Source organism: Heterocephalus glaber, unplaced genomic scaffold (genome assembly GCF_053883595.1).
Source record: "Heterocephalus glaber isolate CG9 unplaced genomic scaffold, H.glaber_assembly_v1.0 deba00001429, whole genome shotgun sequence".
Lineage (NCBI taxonomy): Eukaryota > Metazoa > Chordata > Mammalia > Rodentia > Bathyergidae > Heterocephalus > Heterocephalus glaber.
The window spans coordinates 15,008,738-15,031,635 of NW_028258294.1; the positions used below are offsets into that span (position 1 = coordinate 15,008,738).

At 38.4% G+C, this 22,898-nt stretch overlaps 1 pseudogene across 1 annotated transcript in view; it reads left to right on the plus strand.

Annotated features, from left to right (window-relative positions):
- The first annotated feature begins 2,446 nt into the window (after positions 1 to 2,446).
- LOC101725674 (protein PBDC1 pseudogene) overlaps positions 2,447 to 22,898 on the plus strand; it is a 195,590-nt pseudogene continuing 175,138 nt past the window's right edge. Inside the window, exons 1-2 of the transcript XR_015451553.1 lie at positions 2,447 to 2,757; positions 5,769 to 5,850. The product of XR_015451553.1 is annotated as a protein PBDC1 pseudogene (transcript). The remainder of the gene's footprint in view (positions 2,758 to 5,768; positions 5,851 to 22,898) is intronic.

The following is a 22,898-nucleotide window of genomic DNA, read 5'->3' on the forward strand; positions in this document are numbered from 1 at the left end:
GTAGAAAACACTATTATAATAATATAAGGACAAACTGGAAATTGAAAAAAATTATTGTAAAATTGTTGTAAAATTTACAACATCAAAAGTGAATCCAGTGTATTTTATGGATTTTAATCAATAATAGTATATTAATTTTTTGGCTTAACACTGCTAAAAAAACGTAGCAGACTAATGCAAGATTTTAATGTTGAGAAACTATTTGGGCAGCAAAGGATTTATAGTTAATCTCTATACTTGCAACTCAGTTTTTCTGTAAATTTAGAAGTGCTTTAAAATTGAAGTGTAATATTTTTATTAAAATGTTATATGTCCCTCAACAGAAGAATGGATAAGGAAAATGGGGTATTTACACACAATGTAGTATTATATGCCATAAAGATAAACTTGAATCATTAGTAAGAAAATAAATGTACCTTCATACCATGTTAAGTAAAGCAGACAAAAGCTTAAACATTGTAGGTTTCTCTGCAAATACAGAGAAAAATAAAAGATTGATAATAAGTAGCCAGTAAGAAGAGATAGATTTCTCAAATGGGAAGGGGTGATAAAAGGAATTAAGATATGTTATGTACACTTACCAACTCCACACAAGGAATGTAAACATTATGTACTGCATAAAAATGTATATAAAAAGGAAGAGAATCAAGAGATGGGTAGAGGGAAGGAGTCAAGGGAAGGGAAAGGGAATGAAAAATGAAATTAAAATGTGTTCTGTATATTTACTAACTCCTTACACAGAATGTAATCTTTATGTCATACAAATATGTACTAATAAATAAAGACAAATTAAAATTTTAAAAATAAAATGATATATTAACAAATGAGTAATTAGAACCCACCCATACACTTACTGAAAATTTTGTGTTTGTTTCTAAATAATCTATTAATGAGAGAAGAAATCAACCTGAAATTTTGAAAACATCTTGAATAAAATGAAAGTTGACATATATTTTTAAAAATTTCAGCATTGAAGCTAAAACATTGTTTTGTTTAGAGAAAATTATGTAACTATAAAATAATATATTAAAAACTCCAAAAGCTAATTTACACTTCTATATAAAAAAGCTTATTAAAATCAAAAGTAAAAATATAACAAGAAAGGCCCAGGGATTTAGCTCAGTGGTTCTGTCACCTGCCTTGAAAGCCCAAGGTTAGAAAAAGTCAAATTATTTTATCATTTATAATTAAGAAATAAAAAATCAAAGTTAATCAAGATAAAAATGAAGACTCGAGAGGAAGAAAATTAACATGATAAAATTTTATTCTAATTTAGTGTGAAATTCTTAGCAAATGCAATTGTCAAACTAGCAATAGTACTTACAAAAAAATCTGCAACCAATTCGAATCCTATTGAGAGCTTTCCCCAGGATTGTGTTGAGACAATGTCCTTGAATCACACTTTTCTCTATATTACCTTGGACAACCTAACCATTGCAATGAGACAAAGGAAATAAAAATAAGTGTTTGAAAAGAAATGAATTAAAATAACGTCATCAAAGACGGGACTATATAGTTCTTAAATCCAAGAAAATCTATAGAAAAGTTTGGAATTAAAAAAATAATTAAAAAGGACACCTGCTTATAGCCAAGGTGGAGTTACTGTAAATCCTTGGTGGAAGCATCTCATTAGCTCCAAGTGAAACAAATAGAAACCTGAAAGAACACAAATAAATCAGACTTAAGTTATATAACCTATGAAAAAATAATTGATAAGTTAACTTCATTAAAAGAAAATTTGCTCTGTAAAAATGCTTTGTCAATGCATTCAAAATAATGCAAAAACAAGTCACAGAATAGAACCAAACTAGTTTCCTAGCCAGGTGTGGTGGCTTATGCCTTTAGAAGGTGAAGTAGGATCTTAGGTTGCAGCTCAGTCTGCATGCATAACTTAGCAACCTATTCAGCCCCAATCTCATAATATAAATAACATAAACAAACAAACAAACAAAAAGAACAAAGGCCTGGCAATATAGCTCAGTTAAAAGGTTTTAGGTTCAATCACCAGTACTGGAAAAAAAAAATTACTTTCCCAAGAACACAATATACTCTTAAAGTTCAACAATAAGAAAATGAGGGCCGAGGATTTAGCTCAGTGGTTTCGCCACCTGCTGTGCAAGCGCAAGGACCCAAGTTCGATCTCTGGTACAAAAAAAAAAGAAAGAAAAGAAAAACAACGTGGTTTAAAGAAATGGGCAAAATGCCTGACTTCACAAAAGAAGATAGACAGATTGCAAAAGCAAATTAAATTTTAGTAAACAGCACTAGAGAGTGACAAATTTAACCAATAATGGTATGCCACTGCACTGCTATTAGAAGAGCCAAATTCAGAGTACTGTCCATAACAAACCCTGGCAAGGATCTGGATCAGTAGCACCTCTCCTCATTCCCAGCGGGAATGCAAATGTGTTTAGCAAATTTGGCAGTTTCTCTCTAAACAAAAATTACTAATTGCTAGGGAATGATCAGACCCTCAGACACCTGTAGGGGGAATGAAAGGGAATAAAAGAAAGAGACAGAGACAATATTTAAGATATAACGGGAACAGTGAGGAATCTGCTTCTAGTGGATAGGCTCCACAAACTCCATGGTAGATCTGCTTAATTAGCCACCAAGAAGTGCAGGGGAGGAGCTAGTGTACTTTTCCAGGAAGTGGCTGAAGTAAAATTAGGGTAGTAGGGCCGGGGGGGGATTTAGCTCAGTGATTTCGCCGCCTGCTGCGCAAGCTCAAGGACCCCAGTTCGAGTTTGATCCCCGGTAAGGGGGCGGGGGGCGGGGGGCGGGGGGCGGCGGTAGGGTGGTAAAATCCTTCTCCATACCTGGATGCCTGCATTTTTTATTCTCCTCAGTAGATGCTATCTTGTCTCAGGATCCCTGTGATTAAGGCTTTCCCACACAGCCAGAAAATCTGCAGCCTTTTGCATACTTCTCAGTTTCTGAAGCAATTCAGCACCAGCCTTGGGACTGCAGGGCCTGTAGACTGGCCCCCACCATTCTCTATATATCATGACTGTTCCTCAACACTCATACTATATGATCCAGCAATTGTGCTCATTGGTATTTATCCAAATAAATTAACAGCTTGTATCCACATAAAAACCTGACCATGAAAAACAAAAACAAATAAAACAACAAACCTGACTATGATACATCCATACAATGGCATATTATTCAGAGCTAAAATGAATGAGCTGTTAAACAATGAAAAGATATGGAAGAAACTTAATTGCATGTTAATAAATTTTAAAAAGCCAACCAGAAAAAAACTATACATTCTAGAATCCCAGATATATAAAATTCTGTGAAAGAAAAACTATGGAAACAGTAAAAATGCCAATAATTGTCATGGTTGAAGTTGAGTGAGTGATGAGTAGGCTCAGAGGAAGTTTAGGAAAAAGAAAATATTCTATTTGATAGAAAGTTGGATACATTTCATTATACCTTAGTCCAAATTCATAGAATTTACAACCCTGAAAATAAATCTTAGTGTAAACTGTAGACTGTGGGAGATAACAATGTGTCAATGAAATGACACAGTTACTTCACTGCAAGTAACAAATGCATCACTCATTTGCTGGTAGTGAAAGGGGCCATGGGGGTGGAGTATGAAGTTTATGGGAACTTTCTGTATTTATTGCTCAAATTATCAATGAACCTAAAACTGCTCTAAAAGTAAAAACTAGTTTAAAAATATACACACAACAACAAAACACAGGAAACAATTTTCTAAACACTGCATTAAGCAATGAAGGAGACTGATTTCTTAGAGCTCACAAAGTGAGCTCATTTTATGCGTGTTCCAGTTTACTACCTTGAGAGAATCTTCAGGCCATTGTACAGGAGGCAAGTGAAACAAGGACTCCGTGAATTAAGGGTAGCCCAGATAAGGGAGATTTTGGAGGTGAAAATTTTCAGGACAGAGTTAGAGAAAGCTGCATGGAAGACCTCCCTTGTCTATTTAACAGATCTCGATGATCACAGTCAACAAAGGCTAGGCAAAGAATCTTATCAACAGATTAAAAAGTAAGCACTTACCTCTCACATATTTCTGGGAACAGTATTTTTTCCCACCTATCATTACAGCAAACCTTAAGATTCACCAGTCTTTGGATAGAGGTTCCCAATACACAGAAAAAAAGGAACAACTGTGGATAGTCTTGAGAATGTCTCCGACCCAGCCTAGCAAAAGTTGAAGGAATCATGTTTCCAAGTAACTTTTCTGTGAAAATAATTCAAATATATCTTACATGGATTGAAAAATCTCTACCACCAAACAAGATAAAATTTCTAATACTTGGATCCTATATAACTTTTGAAACCTATCAGCAAAGCCAAAGTATTCTTTGTAGCCATCATTAAGGATCCTGTAATCAATGGACATTGCATGACTGTGGGGCCTAAGAAAAAAGGTAGAATGCATAGAGCAGCCACAGCAGGAAACCCTTAGCTCATTAGATCCATGGTGTGAAAAATGTAGCCACTGGTATCAGAATCAGACTTCCTATCCTTTGTGGAATATTGCATATAAATGTGTTTACTGAAAGGAGTACAGTTTATATATCAGTGGATAGAATGTAGCCATTCTCAGCAAATACTTCTGAAACTTTTATAATGATGCAAGGCAAAGAATTTCTCTAATGGATTATTACATTATTTAGACAATGTTTTTCTTTTAAATCTTGCTATGTATCAGTCCAATTGAAAAGTTCAGGAAATGATGCAATAAATAAGAAAAATATACTTGTTCTTCTAGAGCTAACAGTGTATGGGATAAGACTGATATTAAAATAGAATCAGAAATACGTAATTGAAAATTATTTAAATATAAATTAATTTTAAAAATCAGCACAGAAAACTAAGAGATTGATGAGGTACAGATACAGAGATCAACAAAATCTGTTCTATTTTTATACACAAACTCCCACGGTTCCAGGGATAGCTCTCCTGAGGATATAAACTCCAACAACTTCCATTTATTTGTAGTAAGGCACAGGCAACAGATTCAGTTACAGTTATATAAACCAAAAGTGGGCTAGCATTTTAAATAGTAATGAAATAAATAAAGCTTAGCAGCTCTCTTTACTTGCTGTCATCATCCTAAGAGAGAATATTCTAACAGCAAAAAAGTAACATAGAAATATACCTATTTTATATATAGTTCTATTCTTTATATGATAAACCACCTGCTTGAAAAGAAGCAGTTTCTTAAAGTTTATTTCTACCAAAGATATAAACGACAGCTTAACTCTCTTTTATAGAAACTAGAAACATGCCTGAAAAAACATGAAAATGGTATCATCATTGAGTCCTGTTAAAATGCTAATGAAATAAAACCTATCATACTTTAGTTATGTTTTAGTTATGTTTAGTTATGTTTTTAGAGGATGTTATTAAAAATGTAAAGAAAAATTAAATGCAGTGAGATTGAACCTTTTCATATATCTGTAGAATTTAGAAAGAAAACAAAATAGTGGTTATTATCCTTCTTTCAGTTCTTTGAGAGGACCAGGTTAGTACATCATATTCAACTTTTAGTTTGTAGAAGCCACACTTTATGACAGACCCAAGGGGTGCTTTCTCCTTAGATTTTTTTTTTAATTCTTGTTGTGTTATTTTGTAGTTTGACTAGGCATGGAATTCTTTACTAGTGTTAAAGTTTCTTTTTTGGCACCCAGCTAAGTAAAGGTAAATCATATATGTCTGCCATAGTTTTGTTGATTTTCTGTTAAATATATCAAAGTGTTCAAGTTCTCTTATATTTCTTCCAGTACTGAAAAGCTGATCCAAACCTCTCACACATTTGGTAGGACAAAGAAATCTGGAAAATTTCTTATGGATCACTGATTCAAGGTGAGTGAAATGGACTTAGTCAATGGCACTTCAATCATATACAATGTAGATAGTACACTAATTGTGTGGGAACTCTACATCCAAGTCACAAAAATTAGTGTAATTTAATTTAAAATCTAATTGTGAAGATTTGCTAAGGCAAATAAATCTTATAATTTAAGCAAATGAACTTCTATATGTGAAAAATAATTTTTAATAAACTACTGAAATATTTGTCTATGAAAACACTTAAGTTTATATGGAAAAGTGAGTTAAAATTAAACTTAACTAATAATGATCACCATTCTGAAAAACATACATACCATCATATTTAGACATTCTTCAAAACTGGATAACCTGGAAACTGACACAGAACATATAGGTGTTAAAAAATTCAACAGGAGGGGCCAGGGATTTAGCTCAGTGGTTTGGCCGCCTGCTGCGCAAGCTGAAAGACCCGAGTTTGATCCCCGGTACCAAAAAGAAAAAAAAAAAAAATCAGAAGCAGGGATTGTGAGTATATGCAAATCAGAATGAATATATTCAAAAAGTTTTATTATAGTGTGAAATTATTTTCCTTGACTATGTCTATGTAGGTGTATATGTCTGTGTGTACATTTTTATGTGTGTATCACTCATTAGGAAGAGGTTCTGCTCAAACCACACTCCTATATTTTGTATAGAAAAAAAAACAATTTTGCTGAGCAACAGAATAATTCTCTGACTAATATACTTCACAAGTGTAGGTTTTCTTTGATTTTGGTTATGCAAGCTGAACAGCAAATCTAGTGGAACCACAATGTAAGTGTTCATGCTCCCTTAATTCCAGGAATTACTGTAACCAACTGTGGCTGCTTCACAGCTGACACACTTTCTGTCTCAAATACTGCACAGCCAAGGCCCTCTTTTGCTCAGTGTTGCTTTTTCTGTGTGGATATCCACAATTAAAAATCTTCACAACCTTTAAATCATGCATCACTGAAGGCAAAGAATATTTAATTCAGAAAGAACTGGGTCGTGGTTTGTTTCACATCTCTAGTGATAACACAGCATAGTACTTCTAAAACTTTACCAAAGAACAAAAGAAATTTGGATACTTACATTCCAAGAAACATTATGCTGCTAAAAAGTTTTAGATTCTTTCTGTGTTGTTCATTGAAAACTGTGACTTGCTTAATGATTGTGCTATAGGATGACACAGATGATCCAATCTGAGTTTTCAGAGAGCTGTTAGGTCCATCATGTTAGAGAAATAAAGAGGTGATATTGGAGTAGTCACATAAGAGAGGCTATAAAAGGTAACTGAAAATACTGATGGTACCTATTCCAGAGTATTTCAATTGTAATCAGAACATAAACATTTATTCTACAGAACTTTCACATTAATTTATATAAATTCATTACCAATTCTACATTGGTATTGGAGAGTATTTATTTGAAAAATGGCTAATGGCACCATGCTGAGGTATAAATAAGTAAGTTAGAAAGCATAAAATGTTAAAGAGGTTATTTGTCATTATTACATAGCACAGAGGAAGTTCAATCTTCATAGACAAATACATTGGGAATTATAGAATGAAGAGCATTCTTAATAATGCCTAACAGTATGAGAAGATAAATCAGCAAGAAGAAAACAGTCAGTAGTACAAGATACACAACAGTTTATGTTTCATTATCTCAAGGGGTTGGCAGATTTATAGATTCTATGTTGCTTTTGGTTTTTTGTTTAATTAAATAAATGCAAAATTCCATACAATGATTGATGCTACACCTAAGAAGATCCTTATACATGAGCAAACAGAAAAAGATGAGTTGGTTTTTGTAATATCAAAGTTCAGATCTGAGTCATCACTAAAAGTGTTATTCATTAACTCACCAAGTTGACGTGAAACCAAGTGAAACAGGTAAGAGTATTGTTTCACCTTCCTAACAAGAAGGGAGTAATGAATATAGCAGTTAAAAAAATTAATCTGGAAAACTTGAATGGATTATAAAGGTCAGTTAGTGCATTAGGGCTTCCCTAGTGTCTGCAGAGGAAGGCCAACATGTACTGCTTATCTGTACCCTTTCTAAAAGCACTCTGAATTCATTTCTCTCACTATTCCTACAACTTACTAATTGAGAATTTACTCAAACTTTGTGTAACATAGTTTCCTCATATGTGAAATCAGAATGATCATTCTACCTAACTTTTGAGTTTATTATCAGATTAAATAAAGCAATACATTTACAGTATTTACAGTAGTAACTGACCAGTGGTAAGGACTTAATAAATGTGAACTACTATTATGGATTTCAGAAATGACTGTGCCATCCAGCAATCATCCTATTCCACAAAAATATTCTACACCAATGTTTATAAATTAATGAAGCATAGTTGCCAATTTTTAAAAATTTTATAAGACAAGTTCTTGCTATGTATTCTAGGCTGGGCTTCAATTTGCTATGAAGCACAGTCTGGCCTCAAACTCACAGTGATCCTCCTCCCTCAACCTTGCCTATGCTGGGAGTATGGGCGTGTACCAACATGCCTGGCTAGTTGCAATGTTTTTTTGTTTTTTGTTTTTTGGGTTTTTTTGGTGCCGGAGATTTAACTAGGGTCCTTGCACTTGCAAAGCAGGCAGGGGAACCACTGAGCTAAATCCCTGGCCCATAATTGCAAGTTTTTTAAAACCCTGAATTTTTAAGATATTTCATCTACTCTAGGTTTTTTTCTTTTTTTTTTCTTTTTTCCAGTACTGGGGATCGAACTTAGGACCTTGTGCTTGTGAGGCAGGCATGTTGCCACTGAGCTAAAATCCCTGGCCCGGTTTTCTGCTTTAAATAACTCTACAACCTACTTTAACATCCATTTTTAAGATCAGAAAAAAACAATTGCTAAAAACACTTGCTTGATCCAGCATTATCTCTGACTATATTGTCTTACTACAGCATTATCTCTGACTAAATTAAAAGTTAAATTAAAATTTGAGTCCAGGTATTGCCACTGTAATTAGTTATATGACCTCAGAAAGGTTAAAATCCATGAACTTCAGATTATATTTTATGGTAAAACACTGAATAAATTAGGTACAGAAGAAATGTACTTCAACACAATGAAGTTGAGGCATGACAAACCCAAAGTTAACATCATGCTTTGCAGGAAAAGTTGAAAGATTTTCCTATACCATTAGGACATTAGGAACAAGACAAAGACTACCACTCTCACAATTTTTTTCTCCAGCACTTTCTGAAACAGGACAATTTAAAGAGAAAAAATGCAACCAAAATGGAAATAAGTTAAATAGATACTATTCTTAAGTGACTGAATATTCCAAAGTAAACTGAGAATGAGAAATTTCTCAAATAATACATAGGATTATTTAACCAAGGAGATGAAAAATTTTGGTACTGAAAACTATAAAACATTGATGAAAATATTTCAGCCAACACAAATCAATGGAAAGATATCCTGTGTTCATGAGTGGAAGAATTAATTGTGTTAATATTGCTAAAATGTTGCTCCTAACCAATGATTTACATATTCAATGCAGTCTCTATCAAAATTCTAAACACATTTTCCTCAGAAATATAAGAAAATAATCAGGAATTTAAATTGAACAAGAAAAAGCCTTGAATAGCTAAAGCATTTCTTTAGTGAAAAGAACCAAGTTGACTGTATCACATGTTGAATTTAAAAATATACCACAAAGCTATTGTAATTTAAACATTATAATACTGGCATAAAATAGACATATTCTCCAATAGACTATGATAAACACTTCAGCAGAAATTTCATGACATTATAGTCAGTTGATTTTGACAAGCTAAACACATACAATGTGGAAAAGACAAGAATCTCTTCAATAAAATTTTTATGACAATTGATATTTACAAGAAGAATTGAGATTTAAATCTAACTAAAAACTAACTCTAAAGCTCATATAAGGGAAATAGATGTAACTCTCAAACCTGCTAGATATCCAAAAAATGAGTTTGTCTTCTCTGAAATCAAAGAACGAATTATAAGAACAACAGAGGTTAAGAGTAGGAAAAATTTATTGAAAGACAGCTTCTGTCTAAGAGAAACGAAAAGAGAATCAGAAACTGTTTTCTCTGTCCACCCCACTTTTCAAAGGTTTTTATATGGCAAAGCCATGAGGTGAAGCAGGTACACAGTGGTACAAAACTGTAAGACCCAGTGGAAAATTACAAGGTGGGCATGAGGTGGGACAAAACCATGACCAACCAGTAAGATTACCAGTACAGTTGCCCAGGTAATATTGATTAAATGGGGGATCAAATGAGAAAATAAATCATATACAAGGAATTTCCAGAAAGGAAGTGGGCTAGGGAGATTGATGTCTATTTAGAATATCAACCACAGCTATTCATCTCTGTAGTAACTCTTTTCTTTTTATAATGCTAACCAGTGAATCTGCCTCAATTGTTTCTCTGTGCTGAGGGTCCAACTTTGTATAACTACCTTATAATAATTTCTAACTAATTCAGACATCTGGAATAAAACTACTAAAAGAAATATAAGGGGAAAATTGATAAGCTTTTGTTCAAAGTGATTATTGGATATAAACCAAAAACACAGACAACAATGTAAAAATGAACAAATGAGAAGGAAGCCAAGGAAAGAATGAGCAGAGTGAAGACAAAAACTACATAATGGGTGAAAATACTTGAAAAGTGTGCATCTGATAAAGATTTAATATGCAAAATGCAAAAGGAATGCAAATGAATAAATAGCAAGAAAGCAATCAGATTTTGAAATGAGCAAAGGAACTGAGTAAATTACTTCTCAAAAGACCTTTAATATAACTAGCAAATACATGAAAAAATGTTCAAAATCACTAATGTTCAAACGATTTGTTCACTGAAAATGTAAAAAAAAAAAACCTAATAAAAATTGAAGAATTCACAAACCAATAGAAAGATATCCTGTGTTATGGATTGGAAGAATTAATTAAAACCCCATGAAAATTAAGAGCACAATGAAATATCACATCTATTAGATTAGCTATTAGGATAGAGGGAATGAAAATGTATTCAGTGATGATGAGAAATTGCATGGAAGTTTCTCAAGAAAACTAAAAATAGATCTATGATCCAGTTATGACCATTTTGTCAGATAAAAGTGCCGAAGACCAAGACCAGACCAGGCCACAACAAGCCTTTATTAGGGGAATAGATCTGCCGGGCTGTCTCTGAACAAAGGAGAGACAAAAGGAACAAGGCCAGGGCAAGGAGAGTCTTTTATAGAGACAGGGGTGTGATTCATAGGGGCTGAGGTGGGGTTGAGTGGGGTAGTGATCAGGGAGTGGAGGAGCCGGTGACCTTACTAGGTGGTAGGAGGTGAGCGAGTATTAGGTTACTCTCTAGGTGGGACCAGGGGCATGCTGGGAAGAAAGGTTTGTTCTTTGGTGGGGGCAACCATCTTGGCATGACATCACACAGGGGAGGGGGCAAGGCACCATAGGAAGAGCGCAGCTACTATACATAATGGCTGCTGAGGTAGTGGAAGACCTATCATTCCAGGCTTTTTTTTTATGATAGTTGGGCGAAGGTCTCTTCTTCTGGAGCTGCTTCCTGCTGAGCAGGGGTGAAGATTGGGGCTAGACCTGGATCTGATGAGGCCTATGGCAAGTGGGGACCTCTTCTATTTGTCGTACTGGCTGGTACCCTGCCATGATGAATTCCATGACTGTCTGGTTGGTGAATGCCCTCATTCATTCCTGCAAGAAATTTTGAAAACAGCGAACCAGACAGGGTCCGAAGAGTAAGATAAGGCCGATGGTGACCAATGGTCCTATCAGAGGAAGGAGCCAGGGCAGCCAACTATTTAGGGAAAAGAGATTTTCATTTACCCAATTGTTCATGCGTTGATCAATGTTTGAGGCCCTTTTAGTGAGCCTTTTTGCTGCATCTCGTACTATACCCGATTGATTTGTATAAAAACAACATTCCTCTCCTAGGAAAAGACATATACCGCCCTTCTCTGCTGTAAGGAGATCTAGCCCCCTCTTATTTTGGAGAGTGACAGCCACTAAGGAATCTATTTGTTTTTGTAAAGTTGTGATTGATCTAGCTATTTCTTTTAGGCTGTCACTTAGCTCTTTAGAGAGAGTTTGGAATTGAGTTAGTGAGGTAGCTAGGCCCCCTACTCCTGTCCCTAAAACAGCAGTGATGCCTAGTCCTACAAGTAAGGGTATTAATTGGACAGCTCATTTATGTCTGACTCATGTTTTTGTTGGCACTGATAAAGTTTGATTGTTCGGCGCTATATCAATGTTAGGGCTGAGGTAAACTAGAGTGCAAGTCCCTGTCCAGTTAATTGGCAGGCACAGGTGGGCCAAAGTTCCACAAAGGAAGAAGATCCCTTGACTGGGTAAACAGAATTGGTTGTATATGTCAAAAGATGTGTGAGTTTGTTATTCTCCATTTCCCATATTCCTAGTGTTCCTGCCAGCACGGCACATGTTAAGGGTTGAAAAGGTCTTTGGCATGAGATTTGTTGGGCATTGTTGGTCTTATTTTCCCATTGGAGGAAGAATCTCCTGGTATCTACCAGAAGCCATTCTGGAGAATGGTTAAATGTTGGAATAAGGGGGCATTCTGAGACTGAGGGGGCTATGTTGCAAGGAGTCCAGGGATGTATAGTCATGCGGGGCATATGCTGACCATTGCAAAACCCAGAATTTTTGTTGAGAAGACCATGTGTCATAATTTTTGGAGCCCCAGTGAAGTGGACAGGCTAAACAAAGGGGGCATCTTGGGTGACCTTGTAGTTAGTATGACCTGATGAGGCCTGTAATTGTAATGTGTAATTACACTTCCAAGAGGGAAGATGTCCCAACATGGAGCCCATGGACAAGTTACGCTGAAAGCAAAGTGGGGCCTGAAAGCTCAAGATCATGTTATCAGCTATAGATCCAAGTATAGGCTTTTCCTTACCCTCATATAGAGACAGGTTAGCCATGTAAGATTGAAGGAGTTGGGCTGCATGACCTGTTTGTGTTTTTCTTGTCATATCAGTGATGTGAAAGTCAGTGAGGGACTGTTTATTAAATAACTGTAAAGGGCTTCCCATCTTATATTGAGGATGTTAAGTAAGATTGGTTGTAGCCCAGACTTTCGTAGGTACTGGGATGGCTATATAAGAAGCAGTGGATAAGGACATACAGAGCCAACAGTTACTGGCTAGTGATGGGTTGAATTGACTTAATAGGGAGTGGGTTAGCTGGAGCATGTTATCTAGATAGTGTGGAAATGTGGAGTCAATTGGAGGTCATTGTATATGTGTGTAGGTTAACGGGTAAAGGTGGGGCCATGGAAACTGCATGTAGAGGAAAGAGGAAGATGGAGATGAGGTCACTTAGGAGAATTGTGATGTGGACCCCATAATGTATGATGGAATGGTGAAGAGTCTTGTCAAAGGGAAGAAGAGAGGAGTGAAGAAACATTTTTGTGTATTTGTGAAGACAAATAAGAATACTGGGAAGGGTGATAATTAGGTAATAGGTTACCATGAGAAAAAACTTGTGAGGGAGCCCTAATGACAGCTGTTAGTCACCCTTGATAAATTACTGTAGACAACCAATAATACTAATGAGGGTAATGATGAGGTAGTATATTACTGCCAGAATACATTTGTCTATGGTTTTCCAGTCTCTTGGGGCAGTGGCAATGAGCCCAATCCCAAAGAGAAGGCCCAAAAGAATTAATAAGAGAAGACTGAGGATATCTGTAGGTGACCCTGTGTATATGGAATCACAATACCCCATGGGTCCCTTAACAAAAGGGAACGTCTTGAGGCATATGAAGGTGTGTGTACAAACAGCAAATGAGGAGAAAAGAAAAGAGCTCTATCACAAAACATGAAAAATCAGCTAGTGCTCGCTGTAACCAGAGGTCTGTTACCCACTGGAGGGTTGTATCAGTGATGTCGTCCTGTGAGCAGCACCAAGTGACGTTTTCCAGAGCACACTCAAGGAAGGCCCGAAACTGCTGCTGTAAGAGGATGTACATCCGTATTACCTAGGAAAGTCAATTGGATTTTGAGCCGATAAGGTTAGAGATGTCAATGAGAGAGAGAGAGGTTAACTTTCCTCTGGAATCTGTGTGAGAGTATGGAATAATCTGAGTTTACTAGGTCCTGTGAAAATGGAGGAGTATCTGGCAGTGTTAGATTGTTGTTCAGGCTGTTTCATCTGGGAATCTGGAGGAGCCTTTTTTATCCTGGAAAGATGGAACCAGGGGACTCTTTCCTGGAGTTTTACCGTGATAGGAGTTATTAATGAAACAGTGAAAGGTCCCTCCCAATGTGGCTGGAAGGGTCTTGAGGACAGGGTCTTGAGATATACTTGGTCACCTGGAGAAAGAGGAGGAGGATGTAGAATACCTGACGAGTCCGGAAAGGGGAGAGTTTGGTTAGCCAGGGTTTGAAGGAGATGACGGGCATAATTAAGTGTTGGGATATAATCAGCAAGTGCTGGTGATGGGTCTGGTAAGTTAGAAAACAAGAGAGGTTGTCCATACATCAACTCAAAGGGAGTTAAATTTAATGGTTTTCGTGGTGTCGAGCGAAGCCACATGAGAGCTAAAGGGAGGAGGGTAATCCAATTTTGTTTGAGCTTTATTGAGAGTTTAGTTAGTTGAATTTTAATTAACACATTGGCCCGTTCTACCTTGTCTGATGATTGAGGTCAATATGGGATGTGTAGTTTCCACTGTATATTGAGTGTCTCTGTTACCTGTCGGGTGATCTGAGAGATGAAGGCAGGTCCATTGTCTGATTGAATGGAATGCAGAAGGCCAAATCGAGGAATGATTTCTGTTAGGAGCACATGAACTACAGCAGCCGCTCCTTCCGACCTGCAGGGAAAGGCCTCTATCCACCCCGTGAAAGTATCTACCAAGGTTAGGAGATATTTAACCTTTTTTACAGGTGGCATATGTGTGAAATCAATTTACCAATCTTCCCCTGGTAGTTGTCCCCTGGACTGATGGGTCTTTGTTTGTGTTTGAAAGCCACCTTGGGGACTGGTGGTTGAGCAAATAGGACAGGCCTGTGTTATTGTCTGTGTGTGTGACGCTAAGGATGGGTGGTATAGAAAAGGCCTGAGAAGGTGCAGGAGGAGTTGGGTTCCTATATGGAGTGAGTTATATATGTCAGTGAGGAGAGGAATTATTTGATCATCAGGTAAGACATGGCATCTCCAATATAGAAGCCAATCATTTCTTAGTGTAGCACCCTTTTCCATGTATTTGGACTTTTCCTGAGGAGAATAGTTAGGTTTTAAGGGTGGAATGATTAACAACTGGTTTTGGCTTTGGGGAACACATTGTTGTGCCATATTGCGGGCAGTTTGATCTGCTCTGTTGTTTCCCTGAGCTATAGGAGAGGAAGATGATTGATGTCCTTTACAATGAATGACCCCCTCTTGTGTTGGGAGGGTGGCTGCTTGGAGAAGGGCATGTATTAGACATCCATTAATAATGAGTGTCCCTTTTGTGGTCATAAAGCCTCTTTCTCTCCAGGTGGAGTTATGAGAGTGTAGGATGTGGTATGCATATTTGGAGTCAGTATAAATATTGCCTCCCCTGTTGTGAGCTAAAGTAAGAGCTCGGATGAGTGCAATTAATTCTACTTGTTGAGAGGTAGTGTTGTGTGGGAGTGTGTTAGCCTCAATGGTCTGTGTGAAAGAAACTATTGCATATCCTGCCCCCTTCTGGCCAGGCACATGGGTGGAAATTGAGCTGCCATCAATAAACCATGTGAATTCTGGGTCTGATATAGCCTCTGAGGAGACATTAGGGAAGGAGGGAAGGAGGTTTTCAATTGTTTCTGTGCAAGAGTGGGAGAATGTCTGAACAGCCTCAGGAAGGAGAGTAGCTGGGTTAAGGGAGGGGCAGGACTGAAGAGAGAAAGGCGGGTTTTCTATAAAAGTGGTATGGAAGAGCTGTAGCCTAGAGGGGGATAGGTGTGAGAGGCTATAATGAGTGAGTAAGTCCTGTAAGCGGTGGGGTGACTTTACTGTCATTGGTTGGCCAAAGGTAAGTTTGGAACTTTCTTGGGCTAAGAGGGAAGCAGCTGCCAGAGCACATAAACATGTAGGCCAGCCTTGGACTGTGTAATCAAGCTGTTTAGACAGGTAGGCAACTGGAACAAAGTGTGATCCTATGTTTTGTCCCAGAACTCCCAAAGCCAATCCTGTTCGTTCAGTGACATACAGAATGAATGGTTTTTGAAGATCTGGGAGAGCCAGTGCTGAGGCAGAGAGGATAGCAGCCTGAAGCCTGAGAAATGGTCCCTTGATAGAAGTATTATTTATAGGTTCATTTGGTTCTCTCTTGGAAGCATCATACAGGGGTTTAGCAAGTAGACTGAAGTTTGCTATCCATAAGCAGAGAAAGCCTGCGAGCCCCAGGAAAGACAGGATCTCAGCCTTGGAGGAGGGGATGGGGAGGTCCCAAATAAGTTGTTTACAGTCCAAGGTGATCTCTCGTTGCTGATATGAGAGCTTAACCCCAAGGTATTGTACTGTGAGTTGGGAGAGTTGGGCCTTGTCCCTAGAGACTCGGTACCCCTTTTTATATAAGAAATTAAGTAATGAGGTCGTGTGTTGCTGAGAGAGTGTGAAGGTGGGGCTGCACAAAAGTAAGTCATCTACATATTGGAGCAGCTTAGAGGGAGACAGGTTTAATTTTAAGAGGTCAGTAGCCAAGGCCTGTCCAAAGAGGTGTGGACTATCCCGGAAACCTTGTGGAAGAACTGTCCAAGTAAGTTGTTGAGAGTGTCCCATATCAGGGTCAGTCCATGTGAAAGCAAAAAGATTTTGTGAGTTGGGGTGTAGGAGGATGGTGAAAAAGGCATCTTTGAGGTATAGAACAGTGAAATAATGTGAAGAGGAGGGGATATGGGACAATAACGTGTAGGGGTTGGGAACAACAGGGTGTAAAGGAAGTACAGCAGAATTGATGGCTCTTAAGTCTTGTACTAATCTGTAGGAACCATTTGTTTTTAAAACTGGAAGGATAGGAGTGTTGTAGGGGGAGTGAGTTGGTCTGAGAAGTCCCTTGTTGAGTAGACTGGTAATTACAGACTTTAATCCTTTTAAATGTTTTAAGGCTAAAGGGTATTGGGGAACATTTGGAAATTGAGTGATATCTTTGAGAGAGATCTGAATGGGAGGGTGATATTTAGCCACAGAAGGGGTGGAGGTGTCCCAGACTGAGGGGTCAATATAAAGCTCCCTAGGAGAGGGTGAAGTTAGATTGGGAGTTGAATCTGTCAGGGGGGCAGCCAGAAGCAGCAGAATACTGATAGGGTCTGAATTGGCTGAGTGAAGGGTGAGTGAAGCCTTAAATTTAGTTAAAATATCTCTCCCCAAGATGAGGGTAGGGCAGCTAGGAATAACCAAGAAACTATGTGAAAATGTACTGCCCAGCAGAGAACAAGCTAGGGGTGGTGTACTTAGTGGGCTTGAGTGTATTCCCTGAACTCCCATGATAGTTACTGTGGAGGGACATGTAGGGCCTGAGTATTGTGGTAAGGCCGAATAGGTAGCCCCCATATCAAGTAAAAATGAAATAGGCCTACCTGAGACACTGACAGTTACCCTGGGCTCATTGAGAGTGATGGCCGTGGGGGCTGTAGATGACCCTGGGCACCGTCAATCCTCCGTTGCCAGGCCAATGAGCTCTGACAGAGACGTCTCCGCACCTGCTGACTGGGTTTGAGGAGGGGATGGCCTCTTACCTCTTTGGCGAAGGGGACAGTCAACCCTCCAGTGACCCGTCTGCTTGCAGTCGGGACAAGGGCCAGGCGGTGGCTTGGGATTGGGACATTCTCTAGCCCAGTGTCCAGTCTGATTATACTTAAAACCGGCCCCAGGAGGCCCATCATGAGAAAATATCCTTTTGCAGAACAGTGGTTTACCCTGTAGGGCTGCTGCCAGCATCTGGTAATTGGCCACTTTTTGTTGTTTTGCTTGTTCCTCACGGTGATTGAACACCTTAAAAGCAACATTGAGGAGCTCAGTTTGTGTGGCCTGGGGGCCCTCCTCAACCCTTTTTAGTTTTCTCCTGATGTCAGGGGCAGACTGTGAAATAAAATGGGTGTTAATAACAATCGTGCCTGCCTGAGAGGTGGGGTCAGTTTTGGTATATTTTTGAAGAGCATCAACCAACCTAGAAAGAAACTGTGCTGGATTTTCTTGGGGTCCCTGAGTTATTTCCCTAATTTTATCAAAATTAACTGTCTTTTGTGAAATTCTCTTTAAGCCTTCTCTGAGACAAACAATCATGTAGTCTCGGAGATCTCTGCCTGGGTCTCCATCCTGGTAAGTCCAATCAGGTTGAGTATCTGGCACTGCCTGGGTACCCACTAGTTTAGTTGGATCTGTGGCATGAAAATCATCTGCTGCTGCCTGGGCTGCACTCCAGACCCTCTGGTGTTCCTCTGGAGAGAGAGTAGTTGAAAAAATTGTATAAATATCTCACGAGATCATATCATAAGACTGAGTAAGGTAGCGAAATTCTTTGATATAAACATCGGGATCAGAGAAAAAGGAGCCTAGGTGTTTTTCAATTTGAGAAAGGTCAGTGAAAGAGAAGGGAACATGTACTGTAACAATGCCCTCAGTCCTGGCTACCTCTTGGAGGGGCATCTGTGTGGCCAGGGCTAATGGTGGAAGGGTGGGATAGTGAGAATGGGTGTGGGGTGGGGACATGTGAGGTGTAGGGGATGGGGTAGGAGGAGGTAAAGGAAGGTCACAAGATGGTGGAGGAGGGTCACAAGATGGCGGGGGAGAGGAAGGAGACAAAGGAGAGATACAAGATGGCAGAGGAGAAGGGCCATGTGGTGAGGTGGAAGGAGAAAAAGGAGAGGTACAAGATGGTGGAGGAGAAGAAGCACAGGACAAGGCATAAGAATTTGGGGGGTTATAAGGTGGGGGAAGTGTTAGTGGTGAGTGATCAGCTGGATCAAATGAGTCAGAATCAGAAAGAGTGGAATCGGGAAGGATGGACTGTGAAGCTTGGGCTAGGAGTACTTGAGAAGCAGAAAAGGATTGGCAGAGGGAGGGTCAAGAGAGTAGGTAGAAAAAGGCTTGTATGTAGGGGATTTCTGACCATTTGCCATTGTGCTGACAGAAGTTGTGTAAATTGCACAGTATATTAAAATCAAAAGTGCCATTTTCAGGCCATTGAAACCCATTATCTAATTTATACTGAGGCCAAACCTGATTACAATAGAAAACAAGTCTTTTTGGCTTAAAGTCTGGCCCCAACAATCCGAGGGATTTAAGTTGTGCCAGGAGGCAGCCCAGAAGCATTGAGGGAAGGGGTTTGGATTGTTGGGCTCCCATGTTAGGATGGGTGAGGAGGAGACAGCCCCTTGGGAGAGGGGCAAAGGGGAGAAGCATCCTTGTCTTCTTTGACAATCTCTGAGTTAGTCTCCCAGAGGGAGAGAACGAGAGGAGCCAGGCTGATGGGATGTCTCTCAGGGGCACGGTCCTGGGCCCAGAGGCCGTGGGGGTTTTTCTGACCAAGTGCTTGGATTTCTGAGAATTCCCTAGAGGGAGAGAAAATGAGACAGAGAACCCAACGAGAGGGAGGCTGAACTGCATACTCACCCAGAGATTGGTGACCAGTGTAGATGTGTAGTGTCAGCAATGGCAAAGGTAGAAAGCCCTGGCAGGTCCTGGCAATGGCAGATAGGGTTGGTCTGATGGAGATGGCCAAAAAGGCCAATCAATCCCATCCTGTGGGGGATCGTCCATTAATGGACCATCTACCATCCGAGTCATGGCACCAGAAATGTCAGGTAAAAGTGCCAAAGACCAAGACCAGAGCAGGCCACAACAAGCCTTTATTAGGGGAATAGATCTGCCGGGCTGTCTCTGAACAAAGGAGACAAAAGGAACATGGCCAGGGCAAGGAGAGTCTTTTATAGAGACAGGGGTGTGGTTCATAGGAGCTGAGGCGGGGTTGAGTGAGGTAGTGATTGGGGAGTGGAGGAGCCCATGACGTTACTAGGTGGTAGGAGGTGAGCGAGTATTAGGTTACTCTCTAGGTGGGACCAGGGGCATACTGGGAAGAAGGGTTTGTTCTTTGGTGGGGGCAACCATCTTGGCATGACGTCACACAGGGGAGGGGGCAAGGCACCATAGGAAGAGCGCAGCTACTATACATAATGGCTGCTTAGGCAGTGGAAGACCTATCACATTTATTTCATTATGTGAACTTGATTTGAATAAAAACACCTAGCAGATTAGTAAAACACAGTTCCAGGTGTGTCTGTGGATAGTATACATGTAGGCCAGTGTACACTGAAGGGAGAGCTACCCCAGACTTGGGTGGCACAAATAGGCTTGTACCTTGAATGGAATAAAAAAAGGAAAGAAGAAGGAAACTTTCTCATTTTGAAAGAACTCCAGGCTTTGCAACCACTTTTGGATACCAGTCATTAGGGTCTTCAGTTTCTCCAGTCTTCCAACACATACTTGATTGGCAACCCTCCAGTCAGCTTCCAGGCCTTTGACCTTCGATTGGCTCTGCATCCTTGATCTTTCTTGTTCTGTGGCTTCCATCTTCTTGGGTAAGAAGGTACTGAATCCTGCTGCTCTCCAGTGCACAATCAGCCACTGTAGATTTGCCTGCCTCTGATCCTACAAATGGCCATGGTGAACTATCCCACCTCAGATCCTGTAAGCCTATGTAGCTTTTTGCATAATTATGCATATAGTTTCTGTTCACTCTATTTATCTAGAGAACTATGATATTTTGGCATCCCCACTTGTGGAAGTCTATGCAAAGAAACTAAAATGAATATGTGGAAGGGGTATTTGCATTTCCATGTTTATTGCATCTTATTCATAATATTCAAGGTATAGAATAAATCTAAACAGTCATCAACAGATAAACTGGAAAAGAAAATGGAGTATATATAAACAATGAAACACTATCCAACATGAACAAGAAGAAAATCCTGTCATTTTTGGCAACATAGGTGAACCTAGAGTTCATTTTACTAAAGGAAATAAACCAGGCTTTCAAAACAAGTACCTTATGTCACTTAAATGTGAATTCCAAAAAGCTGAACTCCTAAATATGGTGGTTTTCATGATAGGGAAAAGTTTTAGATAACTTAATAGATTGAATATTCAGGTGGTTGTAGAAGCAAAATAAGTAATGTGTTCTTTTAAGATTTGCTTTTCCCATAACTCCTTGTTTAAGATGTCTGTGTTATCTGACTCTAACTTCATTAACCTAACAAAGTTACAATGCTAGGGTTAATTTGGAATGTATATGTGCCTACCTTGTGTCTGTGACTTGTCAATAGGAAGTGGAATTTTATTTACGCATCAAAGACCACTAGGGATGAGATAATGACTAAAAAGGATATAAAAAGGGAAACACTGAACAAGGGGGCGCAGATACTAACTAGACCTGTTTCTGACATTCCCTCCACTTGCGAGAAGAAATTTTATTATTTTATCCGAATTCTGTTTCTCCGTGTATTTCTTTCGGAGATTTCTGCAACAATCAGGGACCGTTTACGGAGGATGAGAAGCTGTTGATCAAAACATACAATGTTTCAGTTATGTCAGAGTAATATATCCAAGAGATAAAACTATGTATTAGTACTCTTATAAAATTAGACTTAATGCATCATAGCATTTCTCTCACATACACAACTAAAAAAAATGTACATAAGATAGTCCTTAATGTTAATTAGTTTGATGTAGTAATTCCACAGTATATACATATTTCAGAACAATATGTTATAAAGCTAAATATATACACTTGTCAAAAATTTGTTTCAAACACAAGATAACTTATAATTTGTCCACTACTTTCATAGAATCCATTGCATTGTAAGGTACTATATTGCATTATGCTGTGTTACAACAGAATAACATAGCTTAGCTTTGTACCTCTATCCAAAAGATGATTCAGACTATGAACATGCCTCAGTAGCTAAAAATATTCCAACTTAAACATTATATCATTAAACAGCAATGTACACTTGACTTTACTCATACACAAACACATGAATACACACACATATGTACACACATAAACACACATTGTTTTTCATTGAAAAAATACAGGTTTAATAAATGAGTTTATTTATAACTAACATTTTTATCATGCCTAATATGTTCCTGATTCTATGGTGATCATTTTACCTAATTCATTCTATCTTTATAACAACCCTATGAGAAAGACACTGTTATTTCCCCCACTTATAAATAGAGGGAAAGGAGGCACAGAAAGGTCAAGTAATTTGCTCAAGATCCCCTAGCAAGAAAGTGACAGACCAAAGATTCAGAATGAGGAAATATCACTCCAAACTTTCATAGTTGACAAGTCTCCTAGAAAAGCATTCAAAGATAACTCTTTCCATAAGAAGTAATGACATTTTATCAGACATATAGCACAACTTAGCTGTATACTTTCTATTGTGTCCTGTGTATGTTTTCCTAAATATGTAATAGGCAGAGAATCCATGCTATCAATGGTTGCTCTCATTATTTGCCTATTTGCCCTGAAATTTTATTTTTCAGTGAAGCCCATGACCACAGAACTGAACTTAAGAAGCTTAAATAAGAACCCAAGTTACCACACAAAAATCATTACAGTTAATAAGAAAAAAGATTATTTAAATGTACCAAAGGAGTTATGCTACATTTCCATTATTCAAAAGGCATAATTCTGATTAACTGTTACTTAACCTAAAAGAAACAGAATGATGAAAAGGAAATTTTCCATTAAGACTCTGTAAAAGAAGAAAATTAACAAAGAAATTGGGTTATAGCACATTCATATGATTTCTATAGATCTTCCCAGAAAAATTTTTAGTGTGAGAATTTCTCCTCTAAAAAGAGAGAAAAATACAGCCTCATGATTACTCTGGAAAAATGAACATTAATTTTTATTTAAAAATTCTGCAATTTTGAGATTGGTTCAGGGCAAGATGCTTCACTTCCTCTGTGGATTATTATTATTATGAAGAATTAGGAATATCACTAGTTAGTTAAAGCTCTCCATTGAACCTGTTTCTCACACTGTTA